The sequence below is a fragment of the Alligator sinensis genome, unplaced genomic scaffold (genome assembly GCF_000455745.1).
Source record: "Alligator sinensis unplaced genomic scaffold, ASM45574v1 scaffold321_1, whole genome shotgun sequence".
In the NCBI taxonomy this organism is placed as follows: Eukaryota; Metazoa; Chordata; order Crocodylia; family Alligatoridae; genus Alligator; species Alligator sinensis.
Genome location: NW_005841969.1, coordinates 1,861,771 through 1,878,230, shown reverse-complemented (window position 1 = coordinate 1,878,230; position 16,460 = coordinate 1,861,771). Strand labels below are relative to the sequence as shown.

The window sequence follows — 16,460 nt, the reverse complement described above, 5'->3', positions numbered from 1 at the left end:
AAAGAAAAAGAGAAAGAAAAAAAAACCTTCTACTTACCTTAGAAGCAGGGGCTGGGAGGGCTCTGCCAGGGTCCTCCTGGCAGAGCCCCCCCAGGCAGCACAGGGCAGCAGGGGACAGGAGGGCCCAGGCTGGGGCCACTAGGGCTGTCCCTCTGCCCCATGCTTGTGGGTGGGGCCCCAGTGACACAGACGGCAGCTGGATTGCCAGTAAGTGCCGGGGGTGGGGCGGTTGACTTTAGCAATGTTACCTTCATCCAGGTGTGTCAAACATACGATCTATGGACTGCATCCAGCCCATGGAGCTGTGCCATCTGACCTGCTGGGCTACTGGTGGGCTGGGGAATTTGGGGGTGTAGGTAGCAGGGAGCAGAGCCTGCCATAGAATCTAGCCCTGCCCCCTACCATCCTAGCTCACAGCCCCACTCACCCTGCAGCTGTTTACCCCACTGCCACTGCCCTTTCACCACCTCTCCTGCAGCAAAAAAACAGTTGGCCTGTGGCTACTTGCCCCATTGCCTCTGCTGCTGGCCCCACCACAGCCACAACCACTTGCCTCGCTGCCTTTTTTGCTAGCCCTGCTGCTGCTGCCACATCTTGGCCCCTGGATCTGGCCTGGGGCACAGGGTGCGTTAGATACCCTTGCCGTAACCAAAATTAAATTTGTCCTAGTTTGGAAAGGGACAAATTTACCCTGTTCCAAACTGACCACACAAGACCTGGGTTCCACTTAATAACATGGAGCCCAATTTTGAAGCCATAAGGAATATAGTGGTGCATATACATGTGCTCTGATGTGTTCTAATTAGAATGCATCAGAACAGACTCGATTTGATTGAGCAGACTCGATTCTAATTAGAATGCTCCAGCATGTTGCAGCATTGTATGTATTCATCGTCCCACGTTTCAAAATGGTGGCAGGGGCACTTTAACTAAAGCTCATCAAATGAGCTTTAAACTGCCCTTGCAACAGTTTTGGGATGCTGAATACAAGTGACTTTTTGTAGTGTTTTAATTAGGGTGGATGTCCAGGGGCTGCTGTCCAGACCATGTGTGTAGACACCCTAGGAACATAGGACTGGAAGGGGCCTCCTGGGCCATCAAATCCAGTCTCATGTCAAATTCACTCTTTGTCTTTGTCTGTCATTAACCAAAGGAATCACCAGCATCACCTATTTACATATGTTTTAGATCTCTACATCCATTTAGATCCTGAATGGTTCTGGCAGGGGTGAGTTTTGCTACGAGGAACCTGCCATCAACACCTCACAGTATTTTGGTGATGATTTGAGTGAGGCAGGGGAGCAGTTCTCTGATTTAGGCCTAGAAAAGGAAGCATATAGTCATCAGCAGCATCCAGCCCTCTTTTTTTCATCTGTAGCTCACCTTCCAATATATGGTACCAGGATTTTGCCTGTGCTGTGGTTTGTTTTAGTGTACCTGGCGAGCCACACTTGTATTACCCACATAAGGGACTGTTTTGCCCTTCAAATACGCCCCCCAAAGTCCCAAACTAATTTCATAGATTTCATAGACATTAGGGCTGGAAGGGACCTTGGAAGATCATCGAGTCCAGCCCCCTGCCCAAAGGGCAGGAAGTCAGCCGGGTTCATAGGATCCCAGCAAGATGAGCATCCAGTTTGCTCTTGAAGGTGTTCAGTGTGGGCGCTTGAACCACCTCCGGTGGCAGGCTGTTCCAGACCTTGGGGGCTCGGACAGTAAAGAAATTCTTCCTTATGTCCAGCCTGAAACGGTCTTGAAGTAGTTTGTGACCATTCGACCTCGTCATCCCTTGGGGCGCTCTGGTGAACAAACGTTCCCCCAGATGCTGGTGGTCACCCCTGATAAACTTGTAGGTGGCCATCAGATCACCCCTGAGCCTGCGCTTTTTCAGGCTAAAGAGCCCCAGGGCTCTCAGCCTGTCATCGTAGGGTCTGCTTCCCTGACCTCTGATCATGCGCGTGGCTCTTCTCTGGACTCTCTCAAGCTTCTCCACATCCTTTTTGAATTGTGGAGCCCAAAACTGGACACAGTACTCCAGCTGCGGCCTCACTAAGGCCGAGTACAGGGGGAGAATGACGTCCCGGGATTTGCTTGAGAAGCATCTATGGATGCAAGCCAGCGTTTTGGTCGCTTTACTAGCCGCCGCATCGCATTGCAGGCTCATGTTCATCTTGTGGTCAATGATGACCCCCAAGTCTCTTTCTTCCATAGTGCTAGCCAACATAGCACTGCCGAGCCTATAAGGATGCTGCGGGTTTTTTTTCCCAAGGTGGAGAACCTTGCATTTATCGGCGTTGAACACCATCAGATTCTCGTCCGCCCACTTGCTGAGCCTGTCCAGGTCAGCCTGGATAACCTGCCTGTCTTCTGGTGTGGATGCTTTGCCCCAGAGGTTGGTGTCATCGGCGAACTTGGCCAGTTCTGATCGCTTCTGACTCCAGTGTCCACATCATTAATGAAGATGTTGAACAGTATGGGTCCAAGGACAGAGCCTTGGGGGACCCCACTGGTCACAGGACACCACGATGAGTGACTTCCATCGATTACTACCCTCTGGGTCCGACCCCGGAGCCAATTTTCCAGCCAGTGGATCGTGGAGGACCCAAGGCGACAATTGGCCAGTTTCTCCAAGAGGCGATCATGGGACACCAGATCGAAGGCTTTTTTGAAGTCAAGATATATGACATCAATCTCTTCTCCCTTGTCCAGGTGATAGGTCACCTGGTCGTAGAAGGAAATGAGATTGGTCAAGCAAGACCTACCCGCAACAAACCTGTGCTGGCTATCCCTTAAGATGTTGGCGTTGGCCAGTCCATTAAGGATGGCCTCTTTAATAAACTTTTCTAAGATCTTCCCCGGGATAGAAGTCAGGCTGATGGGCCTATAGTTAGCCGGATCCACTTTCCTCCCTTTCTTGAAGATAGGCACCACATTGGCCTTCTTCCAGTCTTTGGGCACTACACCAGAGCGCCAAGAGTTTTCAAAGATCCGTGCTAGAGGCTGGGCTATGATGCTCGCCAGCTCCTTGAGTACCCTGGGGTGAAGATTGTCAGGGCCGGCTGACTTGAAGGTATCCAGCTTCTCAAGATGTTCCTTCACGAAGTCAGCATCAATGGAGGGCAGGGGATCACCCTCATCCGGACTTCCCTGTCCCGTAGCGGGCATGGGCGTCCCATGGGACTGATGAAAGACCAACGCAAAGTACCTATTTAATAGGTTGACTTTTTCCTGGGCATCAGTTGTCAGTTGCCCCATCTGGTTCAGCACTTCTCCTCTCCAGCATTTTCTTCTGTTCAGAATTTCCCTGGTTCTCAGGATTTGAAGCCAACTTCCCTGCTTAAAGTCCATTCTCTGGTCATACAGTTTTATGAGTGAAACATTTATATCTCATGTTGCTTCTACAGCTTTCCCTGCAGTGCAGAGTATGAGGATTTATGCCCCTGTTCCCTTTCCTAACGTACTTCCTCTGGTAACCTGTAATGTCCAACTATCCTCCTGCACTACTAGCCCAGTGTATCTTCAGCAGAAAGAGGGTATCACTGGACCATATGCTTTATTCAAAAAGCCAGCAGATGTTAGGAAGGAATCCAAAGCTACTGAGGAAACATATGTAGATATTGTTCATCCTATACTGAAATCCTAGATATGTGGAAAATTTGTCCTAGCTCTGCAGCAGGCTCAGCTTGCTTGAGTGAATGGGAAAGAGACTGATGGATTTCCTACTGTCAACCACTTCCTGTGACCTGGCTCAATGGGACAGAGCTGAGGACAAGGAAGCTATGCTATGGGCCTTTCTTTTTCATAATTAGTTCTTTGGTTCCTTGTCTAATTGCTGCCATGTTTACTTGCTTGGTTTTCAGCATTGGTTGGAACGCAGAGAGAGTACTGTAAGCACTGTCTTTTCCTCCTATCAAGAATTCAGATATACCAGGTATATAAGCTAAATTTACCATGATGAACCACAGCCACAGACCCCCAAAGTACAATTTCCAGTTACTTTCAATGGATGCCATTGCATCCTGGGAGATGGACTTTAATAAGTGATCCTTGATAAACAGAGGAGTAAGGAAGCTGAGATGCTGCAGCTGCAACCTTCATATTCAAATCTAAATATTTCAGAATTGAAATTTTTGGCCAAAAAAGTCTAAATTTTCCATTTTCAAATAAAATGCCTTTTTAACAAAAAGTGCATGACCATGTGCTTATACTTTCTGCTGGCTGCCATACCCCTCTTTAACAGCTGGTGCCATCCAGGGTGCACTTCAGGCTCTGCTGGAGCCAGCAGAAACTGTGTAGGGTGGTGATGAGGTCTGGTGGCTTCTTTATGATAGCTGCTTTCTGCTGGCAGAGATTGTAATCTAGATAAAACCAGTCTTTGGGAAAGGGTAATGATAAAGACTTACCTAACAATCCTGCTTCTCCCAGGAGAAAAAAGGCCCCTTTGCCTTATTTTATATGTCACCAGTAACAATAATGCAAGCTGTTAACTCCACCAATACATAAAGAGTCTCCTGGGACAAGTAGGAATGGGAACTGGATATGCAGTCCTACCCCAGCAATGTGGTGGACAGTGAGCTTGGGCTAAGAAAACCCTAGCATTCACTGTATTCCCTGTATAAAGTTTCTAGGGAGCAATGCCCTTTAAACAAAAAGAGCATTTTTGTTTGAAAATGGAAATTTCTGGGGAAAATTTTCTTCTGATCAGGTTTAGTTTCAATTTTTTTTTCCCACTGTGATACTTGTAACTTTGGGGCCTTTTCTTCCTGCTGAGTAATTCTTGATTGTTTGATAGTGACATTGCTAAAACAGAGGCTAACTTGCCAGTTTAAAAAAAAATCAGGAGGTGGGAGGTTTCTTTACTAATTACATTAAAAAAAAAAGAAGTAGGGCATTTTTAACAGAACAGAGTAAGGGCTACTTGGGAAGTTATTCCTTTGCACCAAGTAATGAAACCCTTGAGAAGGAGAATCAAGTGGTGACTTCATTTTTTCCCTCTTTGAGTTCTATTAATTCTTTTTATTTCTACAGTTTCTTGTTTGTTCCTTCCTCTTTCTCTGCTTGGAAATTAATCATGCAGGAAACGATTAACCACAGTAAGCTGTCTGTCTGCTTCTGACTCAATCTGTCATGTTTAAGACCAGGCCCTCAAAGTGGTTTAAAATGGCTAGCTAGATGCAAACAATGTACTTACAGTCCATTTGTTCACTCTGACCGCCCTACATAACTACAAGAACCATTCTTCCTCTTTTAGCATAGGAAATTAATGTGAAAATTAACTTATTTCTCAAGACAAGCTTAAGCTACAAAGCTTGCTTCAAAAACTTTGAAAGTTTGAGGATTAAGGGCATTTATACATATGCTCTGGTACTGTGTGCTGCGGATGCATGCTTTAATTAGAGTGACTCCGAGAGCTACTCTAATTGAAGTGCCTGGAGCGTTCCTTGTATCAGTGCCCCATGCTGAAAAATAGTGGCAGGGGCACTTTAATTCTAAAGCTTATTAAACAGGCTTTAGTTAAAGCGCCCCATCACCATTTTTCAGTGCAGAGACACTAATACAAGAGACACTGGAGTCTGCTGGGCTAGGGACAGATATTACACATGAACTGGTTTAAGTGATCAGAAACTGGTTTAAACTTGTAACAGAATAGATGTTCAGTGCATATAAACCAGTTTCAAAATGGCCAAAACCAATTTCAGATAAACCTGGCTGAATGTAGTATCAGACTTAACTAATTGAGCTCAAAGCAGTTTATGCAATGTCTGTCCCAGACCCCTTCCTGGTTTAACTTTAACCAGAGTCCCCCAGCATCCCGCCCCTCTGCCCCCCAGCCAAGCGTGGACAAGCAGGAACAAGCAGGGGTGAAGAGTCTGGCCAGACACTGGCCCCAGAAGGGAGCAGGGAAGAAGTTTATTCTCCCTCTACCTCCCCTGTCCCACCAGCATAGACCTGTACTACTCTGTGCTGGCTGCTCCAATGGTGGGGGCTTGACCAGCCCAGGGAGTAGCTTTGGCTGAACTGGCCAGAGAAGGATTTAATTCCCCCCTCCTTGTCCCACCGGCAGAGACCCAAGCCAGGTCTGCTGGGTGCTCTGCCCTTACTGCTGCAGCAGCAGGTTGGCATGACCCTGAGGTTGGGGGGGGGGGTTCCCCCCTCTACCCCCACTGCCCCCAGGGGACCACAGCTGGGTCTGCCCACCCTGACTGTCATTGCTGTTGCTCACTTCCTGCTTGGGGCAAGCGGTGGAATAAGCCCCCTCCAGCAGATGCCAGAGGGAGGGGAAATAACCCCCATCTCTGCCTCCTGCCTAAGGGGCCCTGCTGGCCAGCATCTGGCCATGTCCTCACCCAGTCGCTGCAGCAGAGAAGGGACAGGGCTCTTGATGGTGTCAACAGCCATCCCCATAGTGTTGGGGAGTGCAAGCTCCTTCCCAGCGGGGGGCCCCCACTGCAGGGCAGGCAGAGATGTAGCAGACTGCACCTGGCAGCACCAGGGCTTAGAGGGGGCCAGAGACTTCCAAGCCCTCCCCCCATCCCAGCACCACCACAGTCCGCAGCAGCTTTCCCCACCTTGCAGTGCGGCCCCCCCACCAGGAAGGGGCTCGCACTTGGGGAAACCATGATAGGGGCTGCTGCCACTTCAGCTGCCAGACGGGGCTAGATGCAAGCTGGCAGGGCCCCTTAGGCAGGAGCCAGGGAGCAGGATTATTTCCCCTCTGCCCCCAGGGCCCTGCACCGGGGTCTGCCCACCCTGGCTGTTGCCGCTGCTGCTCACTCTGTGCCTGCAGCAAGTGCCAGAATAAGCCCCTTTCTGCCCCCCTGTTCCTCTCGTGTCCAGCTGAAGGGGCTTATTCCACTTCCTGCCCCAGGCCCAGAGTGAATGGTGGCAGCAATGGCCAGGGGGAAATACCCCTGCTTCTTGCCTAAGGGCCCCTGCCAGCTGGCATCTGGTCCTGCCCCCACCCAGTTGCTGGGGCAGCATGGCAAGAAGGGAGTGACCATGATGGGCACAGCAGCCCCTGTCATGGTTTCCCCAAGTGTGAGCCCCTTCCTGGCAGGGGGCCACACTGCAGGGCAAGGAAAGCTGCTGCAGGCTGCGGCGGTGCTTGGGGGCTTGGAGGGCTTTGGCCCCCTCCGAGCCCCAGTGCTACCGTGCACAGTCCACCACAGCTCTTCCTGCCCCGCAGTGGGGCCCCCACACCAGGAAGGGGCTCGTGTTCCCCAACACTGTGACAGGGGCTGCTGTCCCCATCAAGGGCCCTGTTCCCTCACCACTGAAGCAGCCAGGCGGGGGTGCAGCCAAATGCCAGCCAGTAGGGCCTGTTGGGCAGGGGGCAGGGACAGGGTTATTCCCCCTCCCTGCACCCCCTAGCACAGCTTCCCTGCATCCGAGGGTGCACTCTAGCACCCCCTGGTGCTTGGCCAGAGCAACTACATTTCCTGGCACTTTGCCTGAGCCCACATTTCCTCACTCCACAAGGAATGTTGCAAATCAGTTCAACCTAGGCAGGTTAGACTAACCTGCAAAGATTGAATCAGTTCAGGCTCCAGCTTTTGAATGTCTGACCCTAATGGAGCCTGGTAATTACTACACTCCAGCCAACTCGATTTAATCAAGTCTGCTCTGACACACTGTAATTATAGCGTGTCAGAGCAGCCTCACTGTATGTCATGAACAACGCATGCCCCTGGTGGCTGGGGGGGCACAGCAGTGGCAGGAGCATGACAGCAGCGGTGGGAGAGCGGTGGCAGTAAGTGGGGAGCTCCCGCAGATGCTACCAGCGCTGTCGGTGGCAGGGAGTGGGAGGTGGCAAGCGCTGACCAAGGGTCGGCGACCACCCGCAGATGCCACTAGCAGCGGCAGTAGTAGCCAGTAGGGGATTGTGGGCCGCCTACAGATGCCACCTGTTTGTAGGGGGTGCACCGCCACACTCGGGGTGCACGTGCACCTGCATGCCCCCCCATGTGTCACCCCTGCTGTACATAGGTGCCCTAAGAGTCTTAGCATAGGCCCATTTCGAATTTTTCCCATGCATCTTACCTTTGTAGAATATAACTTCATAGAATATGGTAGCTTTTCAGAGTGTGGTGAAACTTTTTAAAGAGGATGACATTTTTGTCAGGTTGGACTACATATCATGACATATGCATTAATGTTGAAGATAGAAGTGGGATGGATGACGAAACCATTTATCTAGTAATTGTAGCATTTAATCAGCACAACATTCATGATTGTTTGGTAAATTATTTATAAAATAACTCAATTTAAGATCACAGCCTCCCTATGCTGGTTTTACTTTTTGACTTATCTGGATTTGAGGAAACATTTTAGTCGTCTTACCTACTACTGGCTGGGGTGGACTCCCTAAAAGAGAACAAAAAAAAAAAAAGAACAAAAATCCTTGCTGCTGACTACTGATCCTCCTCTAGGTAACTTATGTAGTGGCTGCTTTTGGATCCGATGATCTTCTAGGTCTTGTCTTGGTTGACACAAATTCTTCAACCCCATCTGTGGTGATACGTCTGTCATTAGGAATGGTAATATTGATGGATTATAAAATAAAATCAGGCTTTGCTTGCTAATTTCCTTTCCTTAGAAAAGAAAGAGAGTTGGAGAAGCTAAAATGAAGAAGGTCTTTTATCAAAATGCAATGCTATTTTTAATATATCTTTAAAATATCAATAGTCTATTGTTCTGACCCTGCAGAGAAGGTGGGAGCATCCTTGTGAGGATTACCAGAAATAGAATGGGGTTATTTCTATTCTTATCTTGCAGAAAGTCCATGGTACTGATTGTACAGTAAATATAAATAACTAGATTTGTATATGATGTTTCCTCACTGAGGAAAAGGGGCCTTTAATTTCTGTTGCCAAATATAGAAAATATTCTTATCATAGATAACATAGTGTTTTTGGGGGGTTTTTGGAGCTGAATGAGCAGGACTCTAGTCCTAAGTTCTCTGTAGTGTACCTTAACTATGTCTGTCATGCAAGGATTCATTATGAGTGTTCAGGCACTGGTCCCTCTCTTATTTTAAATAGTGTTAGTACACAATATTGTCCAAAAAATAAGATTTGAAGAAATTAATACTGCTTTTCAAAGTATTTATATTTTTGCGGCAGGAAAAAATGGAGCTTTACTTTCAGCTCAGCACATACCCACACCAAGCCCAGCATATGCCCAGAGAAGGAGCTGCATAAGTTTGACCCAGCTCACCCAACATCTGTATAGATTGGGCACTTCAGTCTTTTGGGCACTTTCATCTAATAGGTGATTAAATCAGCTATTAGATGAAAGCGTGCAGAAGTCGCACTGAAGCACACAATCTATACAGACATTGGGCGAACCAGGTCAAACTGACATGTCTTTTCTTTGCACCATTATTTTTTCCGTGTCTGTCAGCAGCCATGCCTAGCCCTCTGCCCTTTATCCTTTTAATTTTGAAAGTGATCTTTCTTGTTGTGCCTCAGTGTGAAGCATTATACCACCTTTCTCTTTGTAGCTGCACTAGACAAATGCTGTTACAGCATGGATCATTTACAAGTCCAGACTATTTAACTGTCAACTATTAGCCACTAAATACACCAACCATCTTCCTTGAGTGGAGACCTACGGTTAACACCTTAGGGCAGTAATTTTCAACCTATGATGGTCTGCAGACTATGTCCAAGGGGTCCACAAAAGATGACAATGATCAAGTAAAAGTCTGTGAATGCCCACACTTACAATTCAAAGGGGTCTGCACCTCCATTCGAAATTTCCAAAGGGGTCTGCAAATGAAAAAAGGTTGAAAACCATTGTCTTAGGGCTTATTAAAGATCTGCCACTGTAATTATGCTGATGTAGCTACATCAGCAAAACCGTGTAGGGGAGACATGGTGTAGACCAGCTATTAGAGGTTTTCTGCTAAAATACATAATTCCCCTGAACAGCACAGGCTGCGGTGGCAGAACTCCTCTTCTGCTGGCCTCACTGTCTTCCATCCAGAGCAGGATTTACTGGCAGAGCTGCATCTGTAGGGGATGTGATCTTTTCATGTTCCTTGCCGACACTAATATTCTGGAAAAACTTTGTAGCATACACCAGTCCTTTTTGTTATTGTCATGTTCAGTATGTAGGGATACAATTTTGGATAAAGAGGTACAGTTTGCTCACACAAGGAAAGAAAGGATGCTGGACTGCTCTACACAACTGAATATCCCATTGTGCTAAATAAGGGTTTGGAGAGTGATGAGTAGTTTTTGGTGCAAAGTTTCAGTCTGAGTTGCAAAAATTCCTTTTTTGAAAACTCAAGGGTGCTTTTTTCAACTAATGAAAGTACCAGGGAAACAACATCATAATTCAGTTTGTATCAGCATCTTGATAAAGAGTTGTAAGATGGGTCATGCAGGTTATTGTACCCATGTACATCATGTTGTTTGCTGATAAGTGACTAAAGCTATCTGTACCTTTTTCTAATCACTTATAGGTGCCATATATGCTCACAAATACTTCACAGAAAAAGATCTGATATTTGTATCTTATACTGAGCCACTGGAAAGTTGTCCTTGTCTAAGCTCTGACTTAATTTGCACATACTGCAGCTCTACTGGCATCAGTGGAGCAGCAAAAAGTGTTTGTAAGGGAGGCATTTGGTCCAGTTTGCATTTATCTAATAATAATATGTCAGTTCAGCTTAACAATTCACATTTACTTCCCAAGTTTAATTTTTTTCCTTATTCTGTTAAATAAAATGGTTAGTTTTCTTAATGATCTATTGTAATATGGTACTGTAGAAAAAGTAAAAAATAGCAAAACATAACTCCTAATTTGAGTAGAATCTGCAACGTTCTTGCATTTAAGTCTCAAACAGTTAAGCTTTGATAAATTACTGAACCTCAGTCCATGCTTGCTCCCTAGAAACTTTACACAGGGAATACAATGTATGCTAGGGTTTTCTTAGCCCAAGCTCACTGTCCATCACATTGCTGGGGTAGGACTGCATATCCAGTCCTACGTGTCCCAAGAGACTCTTTATGTATTGGTGGAGTTAACAGCTTGCATTATTGGTTACTGGTGACATATATAAAAAGATAGCAAAGGGACCTCTTTTCTCCTGGGAGAAGCAGAGTAGTTAGGTAAGTCTTTTCCATTCACCTTCCCCTTTCCCGAACCCGGGGTTTATCTAGATTACAACCCCTGCCAGCAGAAAGCAGCCATCATAAAGAAGCCACCAGACCTCATCACCACCCCACACCATTTCTGCTGGCTCCAGCACAGCCTGAAGTGTACCCTGGAAGACACCAGCTGTTAAAGGGGGATAAGGCAGCCAGCAGAAAGTACAAGCACACTTTTTATCAGATGCTATGTAGCAACGGAAGCTTTCTCTCATTTGCAAAGCTGCTAGCAGAAAGGAGGGGTTCCTCTGTGAGTGGAGAAGCACTCAGAGTTTTGCTAGCAGAACTTCAGTCCTGCTGGCCTTGAGTATGGGGGAAGGGAGTGGTTTTGAAAGGTGTGTCCTGGGGTAGTGTAGTGGGTTTCCTTTTGACATTTAAGTGAGTTGAACACAAACATCCAAACCAACCTGATAACTTTTTTCACACCTATCTCTATCAACTCCCTTAGGAGGCCAAGCTCTACTGTTGTAAAATGACCAATTAAAAAAGAAAAAAAATGTAATTAAATACTATGATTATGGCTAAGCAAATAGTTTATCTAATGAAGGAGTAAACAACTCATGTTGTTTGTATGCAAAATAAATACTGTTCTTCATATGATCATATAAACAGATCAGTCCCATTGATCATTTGCTGCATTTAGCTTTGAGCTGCCCACGTTTATAAATTCTATACCATGCAGTATACCTTTCAGAACAGGTGTTTTCTCCTCCTGAAGACATTTTCTGTTGACAAAATAGTAAGGCTGGTACTTCACAGTGACTTAACCAAACTATTTTTTTTGTCTTTTGTCATGGTATTTAAATAAGGGAAACAAACATTTCAGTCAGTTGAAGGAGTTAAAAGTTTGATGAGATAAAACTGTACTGCAACTGCAGCTGTGAAAAGACTGTGTTAAGAAACAGGATGGTTGTGGTTTGCTGTGAAAAGTAATTTTCCTGTTGACCATTTTTTTTAGACAGGAAGTTGAAGAACAAAGCAGCATTGGTCTTAGCTCTTTATTAAGAATCTCCAAAATTTCTTATACTGAACTTTTGTTTAAGAAGCTTAAGAAATTACAGTATTTTGTTCACAGTCTTATTTAATAATCAGGAACTGAAAACATGCACAACTCTGAAGGGAAAAGTTCAGAACTAAAATGGACACTGTCTATGTATAACTCATACTTCTCCCTGGAAGTTTGAAATGACAGAAGTAACTCATCAGTTAAGAGTTAGAGAATTTCTATCAGTTCATATTTTTTGCATTTGACACAGCAGTTTATGTGGAGCCAATTTCACAGTTCCCTTTGTGTAAGTCCGTCAGTCAGCTTCCCCTTTGGTTTCCATGGGTCACTCACGCAACAACAGGAAAGAGAATTTTTTTTTAAATGGGAGAATGAAACCCACAAACACTAGAGGCAAGGGTAGTGCCCAAAACCACATTGAGTTCTATTATTTATTCAACTGGTTAGAGTACAAGATGGTGTTTCTTTCCCTTTTTTTCCATCTCTTGTTGAATACTTCAGTCACTATTAAGGGCCTAAATAAAAAAACAAACAAACTTCTCAACTCAGGAAAATACTTAATCACATACTTAAAGTTAAGGGCATGTTTAAGTGATTTCCTGAATTAGAATCTATGTAAATCACTTCCCTTTTTGTTCCTTGCATGGCATGGATTTTGCATTGCTGTTTTTTTACAGTGCTATGGGGTATGGACAGACATAACATTGAGACACTTCAAAAATGGAGCATTTCAGCTGCAGACAGATGTCCAACCCCTGCCCCTTCCCGCAGCTGGAGCACTTTGAAATTGCTGTGACTGCAAGCAGCCGTGTGCTCTCCAGCCAGCTCTCACCAGGATGGGAGGGAAGGGGAGGTGTTGTGGGGAGTGGAGCAGACTGTCAATGGCTCTGCAGCCCCTGGTCTCCCAATGTCAGCCAGTGCTCTGCTTTCTACTCCAGCAGGATTGCTCCAGGTGCTCGCCCAGAGCACCCCCTGGTGGAACTGGAGTAGGAGAAGCCCTGTGCACACACCATCTGTCAGAGCTAAGAGATCTGCAGCTCCCCAGCTGGGACTAACACCTGGAAGGCTGCTTGTCATCGGCTGTTCCCTCAGACTGGCAGTGAGGGCAGCTAATTGCATGCCACAGCAGTGCAGGGGGCTCTGCCACTCGACTCCACCCTCCCAGAGGAGCAAGGGCATGAATCGGGCACCAATACTTCTACCCAAGCAGGCTCCGCAGACCACACTGAGCATGGGGGGAAACTGAGGCAGGAGCCTGGTGGGGGAAGGGGCATGTGGAGGCGGTGCCTGCTTGTGCCCTGCCCAGATGTGGCCAGTGCCCACCCCAAGTGACGCAGCCCCAGGCCCTGCTCCCCTGCATGGGCTGAGGTGCAGTCTCTGTGCTCGCACTGCTCCCAGCTCTGCCCCACCCCACGGTCCGCTCACGGTTGCGGGACCCGCTGGGGCTGGTGTGGGTAGGGCAGGAGCTGCCCCCAGGGTCCTGCCGCTTCTTCCCTTCCAGCCTCCCTCAAGGGGGTGCAGAGCCCACAGGAAGCCGAAGCAGGGCTGTGAATTGGGCTACCCAGTGGCAGGGGGCACCGCAGGGAACAGAGGGGGATTGTCCCACTCACGTGGCCCAGCCCCAGTGGCAGGGGGCACGGCTTAGTCCAACCACATGCATCCCGCCACTCCCGATTGCAGGGCCTCTGACAGTCGATCTCAGTTGGCATAGCAGGTGCTGAACATGCATGCGCTCAGCACCCCCAGACTGAGATCAACTGCCAGAGGCTCCTCGCTCAACCAGTTGATCATGAGCGACTGGTTAGTGACCACTGCCATAAGGTCTGACTGCTCCACTAAGCCGATCAACCCTAAGCTGATTTAACAATTGTGCATCTTACAGTGTAAGGTGTAACAAGGCCCTAAGATGGCTTTACAAGTAACTAGGAAAAGACAGAGTTTCATTTTAAGTGAGATCTATTTCTAACAAGGCTTTTCTAACAGACTTAAAACCTGTAGTAGCTGTGGAAGGGTATTTTGTGCCTGAAAGGTGGTCTAAATCTCTCCCTACCATGCAGCTGGTCCAATAAAATATATCACCTACAAAAATCCTTCCCTCGCATATTTCCTGGGCCAGCACAGCTACAACATCACTCCAACATTAGCTTAAACCTTTTAGTCATTTCTAAGTTATTAGAGAATTGCCAGGTAGTGACTTGAGTCCAGATGCTAACTAACAGGTCAGATCATACAGTTTTGCTTTTGTAGTATTAATCAGATCTAATCAGCATATTTCATTTAGCTTGAGATGGATTTGAAGTAGAACTTGTTTTATCCAAATTCTATCTGGAGACCTTAAAAATAACAGCATGGTCAAAAAATGAGATAGTAATTCAGAGGAATGCCAACTGGAAGAGTAGTATTGCTGCTGGCAGGGAGGCCTGGAGGTTAATATATATTCCCATGTAATGCTTTTACCTGTTCTGGGCCTTTATAATGGCATCTGCTGCTTAAGTATTCCACAGCTGTCTGTTGTAAGACCATTGGTGAGTGGAGATAAAAGACACCTGCAATATAAAGACAGGCAGGAAATTGTGGAATAGCCCCTGTCCAGAAATAGTCTCTCTTGCTGCTGCAGTTGTTGGTCAAATGATCTGAACTTTCCCTTGTTTGGCGGTAGTCAGCATGCTGACTCTCACTGCTTGCCAATTCTTGCCTGGTCCATCCTTTCAGCTCCTAATGCCAGGAGTTTCTGGGTCCTGAACACACAAAAGTTATCTCCTTATGGAGTAAACAACTTCAGGTGCTCTCCAACTGAGAGCAGCACCTTGTAGAGGAAATTAACAGGCTTCTTCAAGGTTGGTGATTCAGTGATATAATTTTCACCTGCCACGCAGGAAACCTGGCTGCAATTTCTGGCTAATGCAGCATTCCTACATTCAAGTATGAGGTCAAGCCTAGTGACCCTTTAGGTCCCTTCTGACTCTGTGATTCAAAGAAAAGGCGGCATTTCTGGAAATGACATTTCTTTTACACTACCAGCACCCTTCATATTTTCATTTCATTCTCTGTACCATTCTAAGGGTTTTCTGGCCATAGTTGGATATGGCTGATATTAAAGGCACCTTAAAGCTAAAGCAATTCTGAACACAGCCAGTGTTCTCAACACCCATAATTCATTAGAATGGGAAAAGAACAAATAGAAAAGTTGTAGTATGTGGCAGGGGGCAAAATACCACCTATAATCATAGACTCAGAAAAGTAGAACTAGAAGAGACTTTCAGAGGTCATCTAGTCCAACCTCCAAAAGATGCAGGATCATTCTTATTCAAGCCTTACTATACAAATCTATTGTGTAACCTATTAGTAAAACTACATAGTCAACTCTGTCACCCAACCAGAAGGTCTAGCACCCTAACCGTAGATAAGGTAGCCATGCAACAATGTAAGCACTTTTGACTAAAAATACCCATCCAATTTGGTTTCTCACATCTGACTTAATATTTTAACCTCCAAGAGGTTTCTGAAGCAAGCCAAGGATGAAAATTTTACATTTAATCACTAAAGAAGAAAATTCAGACTGGGAATGACACAGCAGTAGGAGTTCTTTTTGCACTTAACTCAAAATTTACTGAGCTGATTTAGCTCAGATGTTTTTCTTATGATCAAATGCCTTTGGGATGAAAGAGGAGACCAGGGAAGAAGCACAGTTCTTTCTTGGAGCTGCTTTTGGGGTGGTGGAGTTGTACATGGTTCTTATGCAGGGATAAGTGTCATGTTTTGCTTTCTTCCTTGGTAAAACTCAAGATGGTGTGTATTACAACTTCTAAAAATTCTGGTGTTTAAATGACTCTGGTTAAAAGACTATGTCTTGTCAAAGCAAGAATTTAAAAGAGGTGATAGAAATGGTGCCTTTTTAAAATGGGGCTAGTAGAATTGGGATGCTATCATTGAGACTTCACCTTGCAGTCCTTATTCAGGAAAAAAATCTCACTGGATGCAACGTGAGTTTTTCATAAGCATTATTTATTACCGCATATTCCTAAAGTGTCTATCATCATACTGCGTGTAGCTAAAATCACCTGTGTTTGTGTGTGGATGGGCCTTACTATTCACTGCTTGTTGGTGGTGGGCAAAAAAATAATCATGGTATGGCTCTTTAAAATTACATCTTTCCTGGTCTCACCCGAAATTATCATAGTTGTAATCCACTGAGATCTTCTGTGTAGCCCCCAGTTTACATATGTCAACACTGCATTAATCAGCAGGTTTCTTTTCCAAGAGTTTAAAAGGTATGTTCTTCAAAAATGGGAGTGTAA

General features: G+C 46.0%; 1 protein-coding gene across 1 annotated transcript in view; it reads left to right on the top strand.

Moving 5' to 3' along the window:
* The window catches only part of WIPF1 (WAS/WASL interacting protein family member 1), an 86,301-nt gene that overhangs the window by 50,006 nt on the left and 19,835 nt on the right, over window positions 1-16,460 (top strand).